At 40.5% G+C, this 18,405-nt stretch overlaps 1 protein-coding gene across 3 annotated transcripts in view; it reads right to left on the bottom strand.

The window, feature by feature from the left end:
* The window catches only part of fam222ba (family with sequence similarity 222 member Ba), a 76,326-nt gene that overhangs the window by 53,396 nt on the left and 4,525 nt on the right, over nt 1-18,405 (bottom strand). Inside the window, exon 1 of one of the 3 annotated variants that reach the window (XM_059547844.1) lies at nt 8,545-8,690. The exons of 1 other annotated variant lie outside the window; for it this stretch is intronic. The gene's annotated coding sequence lies outside the window, so the exon portion shown is untranslated. Of the gene's footprint in view, nt 1-7,028; nt 7,786-8,544; nt 8,691-18,405 lie in introns of those variants that run through there. One more of the 3 variants, XM_059547843.1, reaches the window with a different exon arrangement.

Raw genomic sequence — 18,405 nt, 5'->3', positions numbered from 1 at the left:
GATTTTGAGATTCCTTTCGCGTTTTCTGCTTCACGGAAATCATAGCGCTGTATGAGTCAAGAACCAGGTTGACCGGGTTCTCGGTACCACCGGTACTTAAAGAAACATGGTACTGTGACATTTTCATTTTTTTTGTACCGACTTGGTACCAAAGTACCGGGTCTTTTGACAACAAAGTACTGAGCATTGAGTAGTTGAGTATTGTGCATTTTTCCTTAACACTATTTTTTAAATAGTTGTTTAATGATTTTAATGGAACCAGAACCGTTAGGCATAACCAGAAATGTTTTAATGATTCCCAACCCTAAACATATGAGTGGCAAATATGGCTGGATCAATACCAAAATATTGGTATCTCGTACCTTGGTTTCGACATCAAAAATACATTCAGTTACTCTTTAAAGTAATGAAAATAAACTAATGTGTAGATATCAAAACATGAGAAATGCACATCTCTGCAAGATGATTTGCATCTTTCCCCACACTTTACTTTTTGTTTTTACATAATATGTAGCATAATCTGAAGATGTTTTGGTACTGATGCCAAATGTATCACTCTTTTATAAATAATCTTATCTTCTGGTTTACATACATCAAATTAAATAAAAATTTGAATGTAAAATGATGAATGACTTTGGATTAAAGCCTCTGTAAAATGAATAAATGCAAAACAAAAGACCATAACTATGTTGTAATATAGCATACATTACAGTGATATAAAACAGCTACCACCATACTATGATATTTTGCTCATTTTATGCTCCCCTTCACCACAAAAAAAGTAAAAAATGACCTGATAAACATTCCATCTGGATCTGAGTACTAATTAAAAATCTGGTAAATGCATTGATAAAGATATTAATGCATCTCACACATTAACTTTTATGATTTACACCGAAACTTGCAAAATGATGATCGTTAATACCATTATACCACGCAACTCTAGTAGCCAACACAAGATAACAGAGAAACAAGTCAACATTTTCCAATTTTATCACGAAGAATAAAAGGACACAAAACAAAGAGATAAATTGAAAAAGAGATCCAAAAAAATACCAACCCTTAGATTTCAGTTCACTTTTCTGAATCTCTTTAAATAATTTCTGTGAAAAGATGTTGGCCTGACTGGTGTGACAGTCTTGAGTTTGACTTGAGGGTCTGTAGAACTTTAACAGCCAATGGGGACCACCGCAGATAAAAAGGCAACCAATGGCAAGAGCTGAGAGTAAGTACTCGCCTGTGGCAAAGAACATTAATCAAAGCACTTTTAAGAGCGGCAGAGCAGAGCCTGGCATGATCAAATTTAACAGACGTGCCAAATATCCACAACACACCCTCCCCACCTCTGTATCTCTCTAACTGTCAGCTGACACAACCTGCTCCACGTAACCTGACATTAACCTTTTGATGTTTCAACGTATTGTTCTCTGTTCCAGGAGGAATCAACTATCCCATCATCCTGTCATCTCAGTCGTGTATTACGACTTTACCATTGATCATTCCTGTCTCAATAACACTTACAAAAGAACACAGATGAAACACACACACAAACAAAGGTCCATGTGGTTTCTGCAGAGAGTGAAATACATTAAAATGGGAAGCTGACCAACACAAAACAAACATAAATTACAGCACCTGTCCAAAACAATTGCAAAAATATGCCAGATGTGTCGATCTGTCTGTCTCTCATTAAAGAAGTCTGGCTATCCGTGTGCATGCAAATCAGCATGATTGGCAAAGGAAGGATGAAGATGAACAAGCATTTCAAAATGACAGTCAAAACATTCAAATGCCTCAAATCTATGAAAACCCAGAGGACTACAAATCAGTTTCTTTGCGTAGAACAAACACTAGAACTTCAAAACTCACATTTGAGGCACTTCTGAATTCAAAATAATTGACTTCTCCATCACATGATTCTGCCTTCTCCAGTTGGAGGCAGATCACACTTTTTTCTCTTCACGACTACAGCTCAGTGTTGCATGACCTCAGAGGTGCCAACACACAGAAGGCCTCCCTGGCACCCGGGCAGGAGATGAGAGCACTGCCATGCTAACGGCATCTTTTCAGATTACACTGGACAGATATGCAATTTGCCAAGCAAGCCCTCATTATGCAGCAGAGCAGAGACAGAAGGGAGGGTCAGATATCCCGTTCCAGAGGTCTTATCTAGAGCTGTAAACAGATAAGAGCAGATGACTGCTGCCCTACCGCTCAACTTACCATGGACAGATGCACAGACACGGGGGATAAACACGTTCCTGTTCTACAACATGAGACACACACACCAAAATACAGATCTAATCCCTGCTGTAGAATAGGTGTCATTATACTGGCCATATCACTTGAGCACACGCATGCACACACTTCCCTTTTACAGGTACCATAGTAATTCTGCTTTAAGGGAGTCAGTCTCTTGTCTCAATGTACACAACAGGCCTGAATATTTTGGCAGCTGACATTTAAGAATTTCCTGTTTTATTCTAGAGAACAAGTTTGTAGTCTACATGTAAAGATATTTAATTGGTTAAATTTCAGTTTGATGTTTTAAACACATTATACTGGGACTGTCACTGTCTGACAATGTGAATACTTATCTACTGAAATTAAGCTTTTGATTATGTACCTTAATTATTCTAGTATTTATTTTTATGATACAGAATAAAACACCACTGAGAGAGAAAAACCTTTAAACTTTAATTGCATTAATTCAAACAAAACCATTTTGAGTGATGATAATATTAAAAAAAAAGTAGCCTACCATGCATTGTGACATGAAATATGCTTTGCATTACATTGCAATATTCTGTTTCGCAGGTCAGGTTTCAATGCTTAAAAACATTGTTCATCCCTGCAGCATTCTTACAGCCACATGACGATGTTTACAATCCAAAAAATGACAAAAACAGTTTGAGTAGTGTCACACCCCATGACTTTCTGATGCCCTTAACAGATAACAGATGCTATCTGATCTTCCTGGTTGAGCAAATACTGCTTCAATGGTGCCTAAATAATTGGTTATTATAAACTTTAGAACTTGTTACCCACTTCTCTGATGAAATGTGTTTATCTTCAGCAAACCTATGACTGTATATGTGCTGCTAATGAACATTTGTATTTATTACAACTGAAAATGAGGAATTCTTTTCATGCAAGTGAGAAAAGTTAATTGTGCTTAAACTAAAGAATACATTACAAAAGAGCCGATGGGCAATGCAAATACATTTTTAAAGATGGTTTACCGCTTTTTAAATGCATGACACCGAACCATTTAAAAATTTCATGAGGTTTGCATATGGATGGTTCAAAGCTATCAGTTCCAGCATAACTTCATCAATCACCTCATTTCCTGCAAGTCCTGTTTCTGGCATTGACTGCAGTAATTTTAGTACCGAACTGAGTGCAGTTATGCCACTTTTCCACATATTGATTAGTCTTTTAGAAAGTAGAATATAAAAGTGGTTCCCTTTTTGAGATTGATGACCTCTTGTCCTCTTGGCTGATTAATAAAAATGCTTTAGACTTAAACTTACTAAAAGAATAATACAAAAAAAACCCTTACTGCTAGCTTGGCAAAATGCACAAACTAGGGGTGCACGATAAATATCGTCCGATAATTAATGCGCATCTCGTCAGTAAAGCCGGTTATCTAATCAGCGGTAAATTCCATCAGGTGCATGATTTTTCACAGAGCAGCTCTTACTATGTGAAATCACACACCTGATGGAATTTACCTCTTGATTAGAGAACCAGCTTTACTGACGAGATGTGCATTAATTATCGGACGATATTTATTGCGCACCCCTAGCACAAACATAACCACACATGCAATTAGTTAACAGTTGCATAAACCCCTGTATAAATCTCTTGAAATGCTTTATCTACTTTCAACTAGACAACAAGCACAGTCCATTCGTAAACAAAACAGATAACTGGTAGACATATCAATCACTGAGGCCCTGTAAGACAACCTAACCCTGTCCAGTAAAAGCATATGGCCCAATTGGCCTCAATGACATCAGGCTCCTCGATCTCGTCTAACAGGCTTATCTGAGTCTCTTTAGCGGATCCCTTCAGACCTGCAGTTTACCCTCACACAAGGGGGGTTTATGAGTCAGGTCACCACTACTTGCTTTAGGGGGCAGGAAAAGAGAGATCTAGTCTGTTTGAAGCAATATAAAGGGCAGGCACAGGAGAGAGACGACAGTGAGGCTTTATGGCTCTAGTGTAACTACAGATCTTGAGAACTGAAAAAGAGTGTGTGTGTGTGTGTGTGTGTGTGTGTGTGTGTGGCCTGGTTTAACAGCTGGGTGTTAAATTCTCACTCTCAATAGGTGGGGAAAGAGACCTGCGTACATGCATTTTTCTTCAACTGACGTGCAGTGGAAAACAGCTGTGTATGCAGACCACAAACACACGCAGGCTGGATGTACACGCTTTGAGAGGCCAACTCAATCTGGCTGTCTTGCAAGCCAAATGAAATATTTTATATAACCCAAACAGGTAGAGAAACTTTTAGAACAAAGTTAAGAGAGTCATTGTCATTAGGTTTTCACATGGATAAATTTTTGCAGTCATTTAGATGTTTTTTTAAAAGGTTCATCTATCTAAAAGGATTTTTGATAAACATGAAAAGATTAGATTAGTTCCGAGGAAACAAACTTTCTGCATGTTTGAAACTTCCCTGTAATAACAGAAGCATAAATTTACTCTTCACATGGAGAAATACACTAGAAATTTTTACAAAATTCACTGGAGAAAGTAATATTATGGATTAAGGACTTTTAACTGGAAGCAACAGTTTTAAGTATATATATATATATATATATATATATATATATATATATAAATAATAATGAATGATGAATTTGATTTTTTACGAACTCTTTTTACAAATTTTCATTTTTGAGTGAACGATTCCTTTAAAATGAACTTAAAATTCACCGCATTCAGGTTCAGATGAGCACACAGCCCATAAGTTCTCACCATTTTCATCTTCTTCACTTCTGCCACTTGGGTTCCTCTCTATCACTTACGCTGTAATTTGTCATCTGCTGACTCACAAGCTGTGATTGCTCATCCTTCAGCTGAGAAATATGTCCACTTGGACCTCATTCAACTGTTCTTCAAAATCACATGAGTGTTTGTCTCTCACAGCAATTACTATCAGCATTCACAACATGACACTGAGCCTCACAAGCAAAGGACATGAACCAAGAGCCAGAAAAAAAATACATGCAACTTAGAGACCATGTATACAACAAAGCTATTTAATAAAAACATACAGTCAGTGATAATCACATGGTCAGAAATGTTCATTATCTCTCTCCAAAAACAAAGGCATGTCTCTTTTCGGAATGAGATAAATTTATGGTATTCATAAAAAAACAGGATACCACATTTGGCATTTCCTCTATAATGACTGATTTCACTCTCTACCTCATGCTAAGCATATGGCAGGTCAATTAAACACAAACCACTTAAAGAGGAGAATGCAGCCATAAGCTCTCCATGCACACTCATAGAAGAATGTGTTAATTATAAAATGCATTAGCAGGTTGCCATGAGTTGCAAAACTAAGCACCTGAAGATATTCGAACATTGTGACCAGTCAAACAAAGTTGTCTGAACAAAGAACTTAAAATTGAACAATCCTGCTAAAATGAAAAGGGTTAGTGAATTCCCAGCATGCATTGCAGCATAAATATATTAATGGTTACTGTTATAGGATTATTGTTTCGATTGCCAGTTATTTTTTATTGCTAGTTTTTGGTTGTTGTTGTTGTGATGCTCATCTTTTTACATTAGTTGATTGTCATCATTCTTAAGGTTTGAGTCAAGTGTCTATGTACAGTACAATCTTCTAAAATTAGATCCCAAAAATCTTTCATTTGTAAGGTGCTTTCAGAGTCAAAATTAGCGTAGTTTCTGTCACATATTAAGCATCCAATGAAACTGATAATTTATGGCTATCAAAATGACAGATACATTTTATTGCATTAGTAACTCAATATGATCACAGCAGTGCTGATTGAGTCATTGCTTTTATACAACAGCTCTATAAACAACTAATAAGGAGAAATTTGTTTCAAACAAAAAAAGGTTGGTTACCACATGTAAATAAAAAAGGCCAAATCATCAAGCCAAGCAGGCCACTAAATATTAATGCATTCACTATGATATGCATATAGTTTAATTAATGAAAAATGGATCAGCCAAAAAGAGACTTTAATCTTACAAAAAGCTGTGGATTTTGCGACTGCAGAAAGGACAAATGCAAGAGTGAAAATGTATTTATTTATGAGAAGACATGCATATTTGAAACAACTTCCCCCGTGATCCATTCAAAAAGCCAAATCACATAATGGCTCCTCATAGAAGAAGAGAAACGTTACACCCAGATGTCAAAATGATCCTTCACCACGCTCGATAATTGTACTGAGAATAGGAGACCGTATTTCACTGGAAATTGGAGTCTGAAATTTAATTATCCAGACTTTGGAAAATGTAGGGCAGACAGAAGACAGCGCAATGATATAAAACTGCACTCAGTGGGTAACTAATGTCAAGCTCCAGGTTTAACTGAGTGAGCACAAGATACCGGAGCCGTAAATCAAATAAACACTCTCTAGCCTCAGGTAATTGCACTTAAAAGAATGGTTAGAAAGAGTCCAAATACACACACACACACACACACACACACGAAGATACAAACTAAGTGCAAAGGTTTCAGAACCACTGATGCTCTAGATATTCTTCACATTGCATTTATTTTTTTACAGTGGGCATCCTCAAAATATTTTAGCTAAACTTTTGCATTCAATAACAAACTACTGAGCATGCAGGAATGTTTATGCCAGTGATTCATGGTGTTTGCCAGTTACACAGATGGGAAGTGCTCAGTGTTGCCAAGTCTGCTGACTGGATGAAATCCTCTGATGAAAACACGCAACACGGTCGAAGATCACAACATATGGTCAAGAATAAAATACGGCAAGTCTACTAACACAGATAAGCTTTCATCTTACCCCGGGATCCAGTTATTTACGGATGACATTCGACGAAATCATTTTGCACCAATCCACAAGACCGAAATGCATGGTTAAAGATCCCCTGGACCGCGACAAAATGTGGCCGATTCAACACCGCAGCTGCGGAGACACCTAGAGCAGAGTGAGTAGGAGCGTCTATCGCACTGGTTTCTCCGCCAGCTAGCCCCGCCTACTCTTTTACATCAACACGGAACCATCACCCCCATTGGCTCTCGGTTAGACTAGGACGCGTCTAGCAGCGTGCTCGACCAATCACGCCGGTTTCTGAAATTAAAAAGGGGCGGGACTCAGAGTGCGGGTGGATGCGATGCATGACGTCAACCCTTTTGTTACCTTGCCGACCCCTTTCATCTGAAACACCAGTCTAAAACATAACGTCTTAATTCATAAACATCTTGGTGCAGACTGTGCACTTTAAAAATCATGTTCCAGGGGTCTTCTTAACAGATAGCACTATTCAAGGCAAACAAGATGAGTATTCTAATGAAGCAGGTGCAATCTTTAAAACGCATTAGATCTAAATTTCAACTTAATGAGGCACAGACTATTGCTGCATGGGTGGCCAGTTTTGTTATATGAAACCATGTGATTTTCTGTTATTTCTTTACACTCAAAAGATTTCTAACGACTCCATCTGGCTAGACTACAGCTGGGCTTTATGACAGAGCAACTGTATATTACTATCCAAATGGCCATGCGTCGTTCACAAAAGTCGTGCATGTATGTGGACCGCAGTCAGTTCTTCACAAACCACAATAATCCCTCTGATGATATGCGACTTTATAACTTTCCACCCACCAGCCAATCTGCCTTCGGCTGTCAAAAGCCCCAGCTTCAAATACCGCACTGCTTCTCGGCGGAGAGATCCCCGTGACATTTCGAGACAACGCCTTTGATATTCAGCAAAGGTCAAAGCCATAAAAAAAGTGTAAAAAAAAAAAAAATATATATATATATATACATATTCTTCTTTTGTTTTCGAGTGGATCAAATGCGAAGTCTGCAGTCTGCCATCCAAAATCCCTTTTAACAACGCCAATTATCCCCCCAAAACAACCTATGCAATAGAAATACTTAACATAGCTGAGAAAACAAGATAATTGCCAGTAATTTGTAGGGAAATAAAAACACATCTCCTAATGTAATACAACACATCACAATTAAAATAGCAGCTAAATGTCCATTCATTCATTCATTCATGGGAATTCAGCATGCAGTAGCAAAAAAAAATAACTCAAATAAATGCATTGCTTGTTCTAGATCAACTCATAAGCGGATTCTCGGTGTATTTAACTGTTGTTATAAGCACTGACGTCAATCTTGTGTTTTGGCCTAAAGCAGAAGGCCAAGTGCATAAGTAGCCATCTCTTCCACACTAAATGAAATAGAGAGCTGACTCCTTTGTTGCTTCCTAAAGCTTGATGGAATAGATGGACAGCAAGCAATCGTGCGCAAAATCAGTACGGTAGTATCATTCAAATGCAATACTTACTCTCCGTGGATCATGGTATTATACATTGTTCAGAACATCGTACTGGATTAGTATTATTTGGAAACTGTGTTTTGATTTTTTTTTCTAGTGTTGTTGCTCTGCGTTGCCGAATCAGTGTCGCTGTCTGCGGCAGCAACTTCCGGCGCATGCGCTCCAGCGCTCGCGTCACAGACAATGGCTGCGGTCCAAACATTTTCTTAATTTATATGTAGTCTACAAAATTAAATTCCGTATTCCCACATATACATTCGCACACAAAATTTTAATATTACATTAACAAAAATCTTCGACAGTCAGCATCAGTCCAAATATAATGATTTTTGCAAAAGGCAGTTTTGGAGTCGTTTTTCTTCTCCAACCAATCACACACATTTTCCCTGAATCTGATTATGCCATATTTTAACTTCGGATCTAAATAATCTTTGAGCAGCATGTGTCTTTCTGGATTTCTTGCAAAAACACTCCTTGTAAATGTATCACGAGAGCCTGATTTAACGTCTCTTGCTTCGCATTTGATGTTGCTGTGACTGCAGAGATAATCATACTTTATCATTCTCTAACCACGATATCTTGGTGCAATTTAGTGAATATCATCTGTGAGATTATTCTCCTCTGGTGGATCGTTTCAATTCAATTTGATTCAATTTACTCCAGGAGACAGAGATGTCGTCTTGTATTTTGTATTAGTTTATCCATTCGGTTGAACCATCTTTAGGACTATCATAAATAATAACTTTAACATCATGATAATCATATTAAGGAGGAAACACATCATATTAGATAAAGATCTATCTTGATTTTTCGTGTTTGTCTGTAAGGGAAGCTGTGGTTGATATTTCCTGGTAGATTTTCACATTTTGAAAAACAAAAGACGGTTAACCCGTTGAACAATAAACTGCAAACCTTTACACGGACGCTGTTAGCACAAACTGTGCATTTAAGATGTCATGATCTCATCGTAATTATAAAGCATGAGGTTATTTTATCTCGAGTCATCGTTAAGTAGTTTTGAGAGACACTGGAAACCTCATCATACACTCTACTGAAAGGACACGAAGAGGACTAAGTTACAGTTTCGTTTTGAGATCCTCTGCTGATATGACAATAATAGCCCACGGTAATCTGACAAAACACGTATGTCTGGCAAAAAGTCGAGGCTTCGAACGGAAAGGAAACTGCTGTTCAAATCTTTAAACTTCCTATCGACGAGAAAAGAGCCATGGAATTTAAACAAATCTTGACATTTCCTAGGATGTAACAAAACAATCACACCTCCTTCGCCATTTTGCCGGAAGCCTTCTTCTTCTTTTATTGATTTCTGGTGAAACGCAAGTGGAGTGTATATGTCGCCACCTACCGGTCAAATGCGCATCAGACCATTGAGTCTCGTTCATCAAAATGAACGAATCTTTTTTTCGAGTAATTTCGTTCATTTCGTTCATTTTGATCAAAATATTATTAAAATATTATATGTTACTTCCCTAACATGTCTACTAGTGCTTCACACAACAAGCAATACAAAACTATAATGTTATAAGAAACAGAAAATATTAATTCATTGTTTACCTGGGTTTTCGATTAGTTCACTTCACCTCTTGTCTGACAAGTCAAGTTTGAGTCGTTCCTTCATCACGTGACAGACCATAAGCTTTGACCATAGACCTTATAAAAGGAGTTACCCTGGCAGCAAATCTGTGTGTATATTTTTGTCTTTGCGATTTTAAGTGTACTGCCTTATTGTTTTAATGTTTGTATATATTTTAATAAAAAAAGACTTTATAAAGGCTCTAACCTATGTTAGTTCTTTTGTCACGTGACAATGACAGCATTGGATAGAGAAATTAATTTACAAGCTTCCTTACAAACGGGTGCATAGTCATTATTATTATTATCATCATCATCATCATTATTATAATTAGTTACTACGTTTCTGGTCTCAAATTGTAGCTTTTTACTTCTTATAGTTTATAAATGTGTCTATTTCTGTCTTGATGGTTATTTTCCATACACTGAATGTTGTAACAAATGTAATAAATAGTTGGTTATTATCATTATTAAGTCTCTTTGCAGCTCAGACTGCATTGGTTAAAGCTTATGGGTCTGTCACATGATGAACGAAGACTCGAAAAACCCGAAGACTCATGAGATGAATGAATCAATTCTCTTTCCAACTCAGACTGCATTGACTGAAACAGGTTAGATTACTCACGTAGCCTTGGTTCAATGAGAGGAGGGAACGAGACATTACGTATGGGGAAATCCATTTTCCTCGAAATTATGAAGTCTGATTTGAATAATTATTTTGCTTGCAAATAGCCAATGGCGCCAAAAAAATTCAGAATCTTCAACTGAACGAGAGCTATGAGGCTGGAAGGCTTTCCACACGGCAGGTTACGTAATGTCTTGTTTCCTCCTCTCAGGGAACCAAGGTTACGTGAGTAACTGGAGACGTTCCCTTATGGAGTCGATCTGTCAACATTACGTATGGGGAACAATAAAACCCCCGCCGTGTGGGAAAAACCGTCCGGCCCAGCTCGCATCGAGCCCCAGTAGGGCTCAAGCACTAATTCTTACAGCACGCTAGCTATAGGTCGGGTACCGGACCTGGTTGAAACACCTCTTGGCACTGAGCCAAATCGGCTCCTACACCATCGTAACCCCGCACACCCAGTTAAGCAATACTGAACCGGTGTGATATGGGGGAAATGCAGTGATATGTTGGTGCTTGGGAATACACTGCCGGCTTATAATGCGGGCATAATAAGGGGGCCACATTAGATAGCTGCGGTTGAATATATCGTGCTGCCTATATGACCTGATCGAAACCATGGCTAGGGCACGCGCTAGGTGGGGCGTGCCCATAGCCTAGTCCAATGACTGCTCAAACTCCCTCCTCCTGCACTGACAGCAAGTGTGATGCGAATGAGGGAATGTCCAAGTTATAGAATGTTGCAAATGTGTTGCGAGACGACCAGCCCGCTGCGAAACAAACTTCCTGAATAGACATGCCTTTGGCCCAAGCCCATGACGACGCCAAACAAAGTTGCTACTCAAAACTAGTCGAATCACGTTTCCAGGAGATTCCCTGATAAAAACTGCTTCCCGGGATTAAAATATATGTTTTTTTGGCAGGGTTGCCTTGGTAAAATTAGCATTTCAGAGGCTAAATATCACGTTATTGGTATTGTCGCTTCGACCAGCGGACATGAAAAACAACCACAGACTTGGAAACACTGGTTGGCATTTACTACACAGAGCCGTAGTTCACTGACAATCTACACAAAATCGATTTCAAAATCACAGGTGATTCTTTGTTGATTTTGAAATCGATTTTGTGTTAGTTGTCGGTAGACTATGGCTCTGTGCAGTAAATGCCGCTCCACCTGAACTAGTGTTGCCAAGTCCAAGGTTGTTTTTCATGTCCTTGGTTTGAAGCAACCCCAATACCAATAACGTGATATTTAGCGCCTAAAATGCGAATTTTACCAAGGCAACCCTTCCAAAAAATTGATATTTTAACCCCGGGAAGCAATTTTTATCGGGGAACTTCTGGAAACGCGCTTTGGCTAGTTTTGGACTAGTTTTGAGAAGCAACTGGGCAGGATTTGTTTTGAAAAGATGGCAAGATTCGAAAAGATTCGATTTTTTGCCCAACCCTAATGTATGGGGCACAAAGTGCACTTCTAAAACACTGAATTACTGTCCTCATCGGGGCAAAATGCTTGAATTGTAACTACTGCCGCGTTTCCACCGCAGGAACTTTACCCAGGAACTAGGGACTTTGGCCTGGTACTCAGTGTGTTTCCACTGCAGGAACCAGGAACTAAATAAAGTTCTGGGTAAAAAAATGCCCCTCAGAAAGTCCCTGCTGGCGAGGTAGTACCTTTTCAAAGTTCCGGAACTTTCGAGGGTGGGACTTGGGCGCTAAACATCCTGATTGGCTGAGTTTACGCAGAATTGGTTCAACCACCATTTATTCGGATCAACATTTTCAAAATATTACTGTTATTGTGTCATTAAATGTAATTGTAAAAGTATTTCAGGAGAGAATGTAGTTGTTTCAAACTCAAATCTGTGGTTTATATATAAAGACAGCGGCTATTTAAAAATGTGTTTCGCCGATCTCGGAGACGTGAGCTCCACGCGATGAGCAGGAGCTCAATCCTCATGTATCCGCCGAGAGCAGCCTCCCCTCAGCTAGACCTTCTGGTGTGTGCCGCTGGCTCTGATGTCTCTTTAGTGGTTAAACATAACATTTAATTCGTTTTGGGTAAATCTAACAGGTTGTCTTTGGTCTGTATTAAATTTATCTATATATTAAAATGAAAATAAAAAAGGCAAATTGATATAATATTTAGTTTCATTGTCATTTCTGTATATATACACATTTCCCTGAACTAAGTACATTTCTGCAGCCGTTATTATGTTTAAATGAAAACGAAAGGAGGCAGTGGTATTTGATATCCCATTTTGTTTTATTGTAAATATACAGAGAGGAAAATAGTAGCCATGGTCATCTGACTGAAGTTATCAAGTACGCTGCTGTTTGCAGATTTACCGGATTTGCGTCGTCGCGGACATCACACTCCCGAGTCGAATGCACAAAGCCTGAACTACCGAGGATGCACGTCCAAAATCAGTGTACTTTGTATTGAGAAACGCGCGGAGATCTACGTCACCAGTCTATTGGCCTAATCTTCCTGGTACTTTACACCGTGGTGGAAACACAGAAAGCAACAGGTCTGGGGGGAAAATTCCTGGGAAAAAAAGTTCCTGGTACAAATGTTCCGGGTAATTTTGTTGGAAACGCAGCATACCTGAGCTCTGAACGACGTTGAGAGCACTTTAGGCGAGTAGCCGCATTTGGGTAAAAGTCTGACCATATTATCGTACGGTCCAAACTGCATACACGCGCTGTTCACTGACGACATGCAAGTCTCCTACTCTTTTCCCGCAAGCTAGCGTGAGCAGTAGCACCGTCTTAAATGAGAGCACCTTAAGCTCACTAGACTCGGCCTGTTCGAAAGGTGGGTCGGACAGCGTACTAAGCACTAACGACAGGTCGCAGACTGGCATCTGACGAAGGCAGGGTGGATTAAGCTGCCTAGCTCCCCAGAGAAAGCTCGTTATCAGGGAGTTCTTCCCCACTGAATGGCCATCTAACAAGTCACGAAAAATGGTGATAGTGGCCAAATAGACTTTCACTGTAGATGGAGAACTGCCATTATCCAGACGTTCCTGTAGGAAGGTCAGAATAATGGAGATATCGCAACTCCTTGTGTCCTCCTTTTTGTCCTCCTTTTTGTCAACACACCAGTTAGCAAATACTTTCCACCTCAGAGCGTATAAGCACCTTAACAAAGGGGCTCAAGCCTCCTCTATTGTCTGCAGCACTCGCTGAGATACCCCATGCTGTTCTGGCACACATGCAGGTCCCAAAGCTCCGGGTTGGGGTGCCATATGGTACCCCTCGCCTGGGATAAGAGGTCCCTTCTCGGCGGGATCTGCCACGGGGGAAGCTGCGACATGTTCACCAGTTCCGGGAACCAGAGCTGGTTGGGCCATTTGGGCACTACCAGAATCAACGCACATCTCTCCTCTCTTTTGCAGCACCAGCGGCATTAACTCGACCTGGGTAAAACAATACTTCCGTCCCTTGGGCCAGCAGCTCGACAACGTGTCTCCCCCCAGAGGGGTTGCTGTCAGCGAGAAGTACAGAGGGCAGTGGGCATTCTCCTGGCACGTAAAGAGGTCGTTCTCCGCTTTGCCAAACAGATTCCAGATCATATTTATTGTTTGCGGATGGAGCCTTCTTTCTCCGTGTACAATGCCATCCCTGGATATCATGTCCGTGCCACAATTCAAACTGTCCGGTACGTGCACTGCTCGAATCGACAGAAGTACCCTGTCTGTCCATAACAGCAGCTGTCTTGCTAATCCCTGCAGGGATCGCGAACGCAAACCTCCCTGGCGATTGATGTACACTACCACCGCCGTGTTGTCCATTCTGATGAGAACATGATGGTCTTTCACGAACGGAAGGAAACTCTGGAGCGCTAGATGAACTGTTTCCATCTCCAAGCAGTTTATATGCCAGCGCGTCTGGTCCCCTGCCCACGTACCGAATGCTAGTCTGCCATCGATCAGGGCTCCCCAGCCTGATAGTGATGCATCCGTAGTGACCACTACACGTCTGACCACTCTGCCCATAGCAGCACCCTGCTCAAACATGGTCATGCCAAGGCACCAGAGTCTCGAGACATGAACGCATTATGATAAGGCATTCCGTTCCCGCTCTCCATGCCCACGGCTGCTCTCGGCTCTGTAAACAGTGTTGAAGCGGTCTCATGTGCAACAAGCCCAGTCTGCAGACGGAGGCTGTAGCCGCCATCAGACCGAGCAACCTCTGAAATGTTCTTAAGGGGATAGCTCTGCCTTGAACAAAGAGGGCTAGTGTATTGTGAATCGACAGTGAATCAAGCCAGCCATTGGGGAAGCATTGACCGCTACATGAATGGCAGGTGACTCGTCCGCAGCTTCTTGCATTGTCAACAAACTCTGGGTGGGAAAACGCCCTCTTCGCAGCGGGTCTGACAAACACGTCCCACGCTCTCTTCCCCCGGCACGAGTTTTGCACCAAATAGGGCTTCCTGATCTGCATCTGGCAGAACGGTGGCTCTGGGTCATGACACTCTAACGCCCTCGGGAACGCGCGCCTGTTATATCCTGCCGGGCGCTGCGCTGAAGAGGACCTGGACCTCACTGCAGGGAGTGCAGGAGATGAGGCATCATCTTAGACTGCTTGACGGTTTCAGCGTATTTCTCGTCAGCCACAGATGGCAATGCAGGACCACAAGGCTGCTCATATTGCGGCCAATTCCCTGTGCAACCTTCTTTGATGCCACCAGAGCGAGATCCAACATCGTGCGCAGTTTCCTGAGTGACTCTGGGTCCGGGCTTCTTTCGACCAGGGACCCCAGGAGTTGAGTTTGGAAGACCTGCAGGATTGCCATCGTGTGGAGAGCAGATGCTGCATGTCCAGCCTGAAATGTATGCCTTCTCGGCGATGTGAGCAGTATAGGTGGGGGCGGCTTCAGACGGGGCCTTGGACCACGCTCCCGGGTCGGAGGCACTCGTAGACATGGCATCGTCATCGTAATATCCAAAGAGACCATTTCCCGTGCTTCTAGTGGAGGGCGGTAACTTGCCTCAGTGTATGAGATGGGATTTTCCATGCAAGGATGGCATGGGCATTAGGTCGACGCCAGAACCTCGACAGAATCCGCTGACAGAGCTTTCTGCAGTCTCGACAGCAGCGTACGGGGGAGAGGCAGGAGATACAAGGCCACCGTTATGGGTAACGGCCAGCTTTGCACGAAGGATCTTGATGGGAAGCTCCTCACCAGCACGAAATGCCGAACCTCCGAATGCTGCCTCTGCGTGAGCCCGACCCAGGCACAGCACACACTGCTCGTGTGCATCCGGGAAATCACTGTTGCCCACCACACATGCAGCAAAATGACATCTAAAAAGAGCAAAATTCGGAACGTGAGAGGGGATAACTTTCCACGATATTCTGCTTTGAATGTATGAATCCATGGCGAAGCCAGACTCAAGTGAAGAAAAAAGATTTGGAGGTTTTTTGGCGCCTGCCGCACCTATATTGAGGGCTGTTAGCCAATCAGGTGAGGGCGGGGGCACCATTGGCTATTTGCAAGCAAAAGAGTTATTCAAATCAGACTTCATAATTTCGAGGAAAATGGATTTCCCCATACGTAATGTTGAGAGACCGACTCGATAAGGGAACTAAACTAAATCCAGTACAGAACCTATTATAGAATATTGCGCATGCGCGACTGAGCAAATCACTTCATGAGACGACTTGCTCTTCCCGAGTCACATTAAAGATCAATCGTTCAAGAACGACCCATCACTAATCTGCATATAAACATCCAACTTATTAGGTGTAAAACATGATATGACAGAGAATGCCCAAAGGACAAGGAAAACAGTTAAATTCATATTTCGACAGACAAGCCTAAAATTCACTAGCATCCTGTTACCCATTAAACCCAGTCTGTTCCCAACTATTGCCCTAAGCACACACATTCCTGACCTTGCCCCTTTAAAATGCAATAAATTCTACTCTTTCTTCATTACCTCATGACTTCTTCAGTTTCATATACTCCACGTGAAGAATTAACCCTTTATGTCTCAGAATTTAGCTGGGTTCTTATCTTATATATTAATAAAGTTAAAAAGTCATATGTAAATATTTTTCCTATTTTTCATATTTACCATGTGTGTAAATATATAACATACAGACATACACTTTAAATATATGCTTTTAATATGCCATTAAAAATATATTATAAAAAATTAAATATATTAAACCCTTCTACCTGCACAAACCTGCATTTCTCAAAAGCAAACAAGATGACATGGTGATTTTCATTGTATATTTATGCTCCCTGAATACCCATTTCCTTTCTATAGAGCACTCTTCAGTCCACAAAGCCATGTTATATGCCAGTGAAGGATCTGAGGGATCTGTATCTCCATAATTTCCATTATGATAATAGTATTAGAAAATACGGCAAATCTTCATAAGATTTGTGCATATCATATGTGTGCATATCATGAATAATTTGAACAGCTGCTTCTAAAATAGTTTTGATCTCAGTGGATCTACGCAGAAGCATTGCTGCTATATTTATCATAATGATAATAGAAGGCCAAGACATTTTCTGTATTCAACACTAACAATTTCCCTGTTACAGAAGATGGATGGCTTTAGAGCCTCTGCCTCCATCCCACACAAGCCCTGTCAAAATTTTTCTCCTGTCATTTCTGTTCCAACATGCCTCCACACATCAAACTTTCTGCTCGCTGTATATTTTTGTCCATCCTATGCTTTCACTTGTACTTAACATCCTCCATACACACTGCACTATGGAAAGCAGCTCAATTACAACAGTGGAGCCCATCAGTCACTTGACATTTGTAATGCTCTAACCATCATATTTTTCACATCTCATTTTCCGTATGCACACTCCTGCTTCATGTCCTGTACGCTGACACCTAAAACAGCTTAGCACTGGAGAAATAAAAGTTATACCTAGTGGGGAAGTCATCCCTCAGACTGGATTAAAACACTCAGACTATCTTGTAATTCCTTTTGAAGCTGAACAGACTCATTGCTTCCCACTTTACTTCATTTAAGGTTCCCACCAGCATATTAAACTGTAATATATTTCTTGTTTATTCAAGTTCTTTTTTTCAGATAATATTTAGTTAGCATCCAGTATTAGACAACATGTAATATAATGTTATCATCAATAATGAATATATACTAGCCCAGTGGTTCCCAACCTTTTTCAACTCGCGGCCCACACAACCAAACACATATGTTTGCGCGGCCCACTGCAAAAAAATTAACTGAACCCGCTATTGTTAGTACTCAGAAGCTAGATTGTTAACTGTCTTTATTGAATGAGCTGGCAATGAACAGAAAATAACTCGGGCGGGCACCGCTTGGCACAACTGCTGTTGTTCTGTAGCATATGCAGCAAAAATATCTAAGATGAATTGGCGGTTTATTCTTAAACCATTCAGCGAGCTCGAATAGTGGAAGCATAGTTACAGTTTAATATTTATTTTTTGTTATATATATATATATATATATGAAATTATGTTATTATGTTATGACTTAGACATTTTTACATATATTAACAATATTATTATTTATTTTAATAGTAATTGGCAGCCCACCTGCAATACCTGGTTGAAAACCACTGTATTAGCCAATATGCAGTTGTTCCTACTGTTGCATTTGAATATCAAATGAATATCAATTTTCTT

Source organism: Carassius carassius, chromosome 4 (assembly GCF_963082965.1).
Source record: "Carassius carassius chromosome 4, fCarCar2.1, whole genome shotgun sequence".
Taxonomy (NCBI): domain Eukaryota; kingdom Metazoa; phylum Chordata; class Actinopteri; order Cypriniformes; family Cyprinidae; genus Carassius; species Carassius carassius.
Note: the sequence above shows the minus strand (reverse complement) of the source record. Positions and strands in the feature narration are given on the sequence as shown.